Raw genomic sequence first — 3,677 nt, 5'->3', positions numbered from 1 at the left:
GGGCTAGGGGCTAGGGGCGAGGGGCTAGGGGCTAGGGGCTAGGGGCTAGGGGCGAGGGGCTAGGGGCTAGGGGCGAGGGGCGAGGGGCTAGGGGCGAGGGGCTAGGGGCTAGGGGCTAGGGGCGAGGGGCTAGGGGCTAGGGGCGAGGGGCAAGGGAGGCATAAAGTGGATTCCTCGGGAACTGACTGCAAGTGTTTCTGCCAACGGATTTCACTTAATCTGCAGCAACGAGGCTTTCAGGACATCTAGATAAACAACGACAGGCGATGAAGAAACACGATGAAGGCTTTGACTCAACTCAAATCTAACTGTGTGCACAGAGCAGATCGTTCAACCCTGCATTGATACCAAAGGTCGCCCTCTGTTGGAAATGCCTGGATGGGGAAGTTAAAAATCACACAACACTAGGTTATAGTCCAACAGGTTTAACTGGAAACACACTAGCTTTCGGAGCGTCGCTCCTTCCATCAGGTGGTAGGATGATAGAGCGTCGCTCCGAAAGCTAGTGTGCTTCCAATTAAACCTGTTGGACTATAACCTGTTGTGTGATTTTTAACTTTGTATACCCCAATCCAACACCGACATCTCCAAACCATGACTGGATGGGGAAAATTTCATTGGTAACCACTTGGGAAAGTTTTAAGATGACAGATTGTCATGTCACACCACCCATCCTTACCATTCCCCCTGCCATTTTTCTGCACCACCACTCCTCCCACCCCAAACAACTCCCAGCCCCCACACCCGACAATTTCTCAATACCTTCACCATCTGCCCTGCATGTGTTTAGGGGCCATTTTCTCTCAAAGTCACAAAGGTCATGCCTGGCTAACTCAGCAAACCAGGAATGCCAGGCGCAAGGAGTGGTCCCTTGAAGACGGACAACAGCATAGCGATGTTAAAGGGGCCATGTCTTGCAGGGATCGGATCACACTCAGCAAAAGAGCATTGGAGTGAAGGGGGTGGGGGGAATTTGCTGCTAGAACCTGCTTTTAAGTTTACAGTCGCCCCCTACATGTGAACTTACAAAGTGCAGCAATCGCAAACAGTGTATCTAAGTATTTAAGAATGTTAATGCCACTGTCTTCTAAATCAGGAGGGTGAAGCACACACACTCTTCAGATTCAGTACTGTTGAAAGCCAATTTAATTCAGGATATTTCAATCCACTATAGGTCGTTCTGGTACAACGCCACAGTTGTGTTTGTCTGCAACCTCGCGCTATAGAAAGTCGCGCTATGGAAAACCACAGTAGAAATAGCGCTGTCGAAGATCATGCTGTGGAAGACCCACTACACCCATTAGCAGAAACGTGGCGTTATGCGAACAATGTCCACAATTCATCAATCGCATTATAGTCAATTCGTGCTGATGAAACGAGCGTTATAGAAGAACTACCCTGTATTTCAAACTCACATTAAGTTGGAGGGAACTTTTCGAAATTTGGAGTTCAAAAATTCATATAAATTGGGTGGGGGTGGTAACGTTTTCAAATCCAAGGATATGACTTAAAAGTTATGTTTTTGAAACATTGATAGTTTGTTTATAAATATCATGTGTGATTTTAAAAAAAAATTTCTAACAGGTTATTTGATTACTCATTAGAGCAGACCCTAGTGATCTCTACTCACATGTTCTCTCTAATTAATATACTTCCAATGTTCATTCCAAACTAAGGCTGATTAACATATCTATAAGGAAAAAAAGCAGGTTCCCTGTCTGTAGATTTGCAAATTATGTAGTTTCCCTCTTCGGAGAGTGGAACTCTGTGCATTGATTCCCTGGTTGATTTACACACAGATGTACGAATTAGGAGCAGGATGGTCCATTAGCTTGCACTGCCATTCAAGAAGGTCAAAACTGGCTAGATTTTAGTCTCAGATCTTCATTCACATTTCGTTCTCCAGTGATTCCTTTGTTAGTCAAAAATCTGTCTACATTTGCCTTAAAATTGTTCAGTGACTTTGTCTCCACCAATGTCTGAAACAGACAGTTCTTCTAATGGCACTCAGACTAAGAATTCCTCATCTTCAGTTTAAATATCTGATCCCTTATTCTTAAATGATGCCCTGGCCATAGACTCTCCCACAAGGGACAATGACCTCTCTGTATCTACACTGTCAAGTCCCCTCAGGATTTAATATGTCTCAGTAAGATGACTTCTCAATAGCTGCAGGCCCACACTATAAAAATGATACAGCACAGAAGGGGTTACTTGGCTCATCTCATCCATGCTGACCCAAAGACTCCCTTTCTAATCCCGTCTTCCTCCACATGGCCAGTAGCCCTGTAGCTTACAGCACTTAAGGGACAGATCCAGTTACATGCGGTCCAACATTTCCTCAAATCTCCCCCGCTATTCCATGTATCAAACAAGTGAACCTTCTCTCAATTGCTTCTAATTCCTTTATGTCCTTACATAATGAGAAACCAAAACAGTCTGCAGTACTCCGGACGTGGGCTCCACCATGCTGTCTAGAACTGCAGAAAAACATCCACATTATAACACACCATTCTCAGACGGCAAAGTCTCAGAATAAAGGGGCATCAATTTAAGACTGAGATGAGGAGGAAATTCCTCTCTGAGAGTTGAGAGTCTTTGGAACTCTTTGCCACAGAGAGCTGTGGGGGAACGGAGTCCTTGTGTATATTTAAGATAGAGATAAATAGATTCTTGATCGGTCACGGAATCAAGGGTTCTAGGGAAGATTCAGCAAAAGGACATGAGAAATGTTGGATCAGTCGTGATCCTGTTGAATAACGTATCAGGCTTGAGGGGCCGAATGGCCCACTCCTGTTCCTATTTCTCATGGTTTTATTCCCCTTGCAGTAAACATCATTCAATTTGCCTTCCTAATCACTTGCTGCAGCTGCATTCTAATGTATATCAGGACACTCAGATTCCCCAGTGTCTGAAGAGCTCTTCAATCTCTCAGCATTTAAATAAAAACACTGCTTTTCTGTTCTTGCTGCGAAGCTGGACAAATTTACATTATACTCCATCTACCAAATCTTTGGCCATTTACAGAAACGATTTATATTACTTTGCAGATTCCGTATGCACTTTTTTCAACGTAGTTTCCCATGTATCTTTATGCCATTAACAAATTTTGCAACCATACCCTCTGTCCCTTCATTCAAATCATATATATAAGTGAGGCCATGCCCCATTTTGCTGTAGCACAGTGACACAGGCAGAGTAGTAAATCGAACTCCAGGCTAATGTTCTGGTAAAACAGGGAGATGACATTATCACTGGACTGTTATAGAGTCACAGAGATGTACAGCACAGAAACAGACCTTTCGGTCCAAGTCGACCAGATATCCTAACCTAAGCCCGTCCCATTTGCCAGCACTTGGCCTATATCCCTCCAAACCCTTCCAATTCATGTACTCATCCAGATGCCTTTTAAATGTTGTAATTATACCAGACTCCACCACTTCCTCTGGCAGCTCATTCCATACACGCACCACCATCCACATGAAAAAGTTGCCCCTTGGGTCCCTTTTAAATCTTTCCACTTTCACCCTAAACCTATGCACTCTAGTTCTGGACTCCCCCACCCCAGGGAAAAGCCTTTGTCTATTTACCCTATTAATGCCCTCATGTTTTTAATAACCTCTATAAGGTTTATAAGCTCAGTCCAAAGACCCTGGTAATGTCCTGGAGACTTGGGT

This window comes from Chiloscyllium plagiosum, unplaced genomic scaffold, assembly GCF_037043375.1.
Source record: "Chiloscyllium plagiosum isolate Xiang-an unplaced genomic scaffold, Cpla_swu_hap1 HiC_scaffold_7, whole genome shotgun sequence".
Lineage (NCBI taxonomy): Eukaryota > Metazoa > Chordata > Chondrichthyes > Orectolobiformes > Hemiscylliidae > Chiloscyllium > Chiloscyllium plagiosum.
This window is presented reverse-complemented; position numbering follows the sequence as displayed.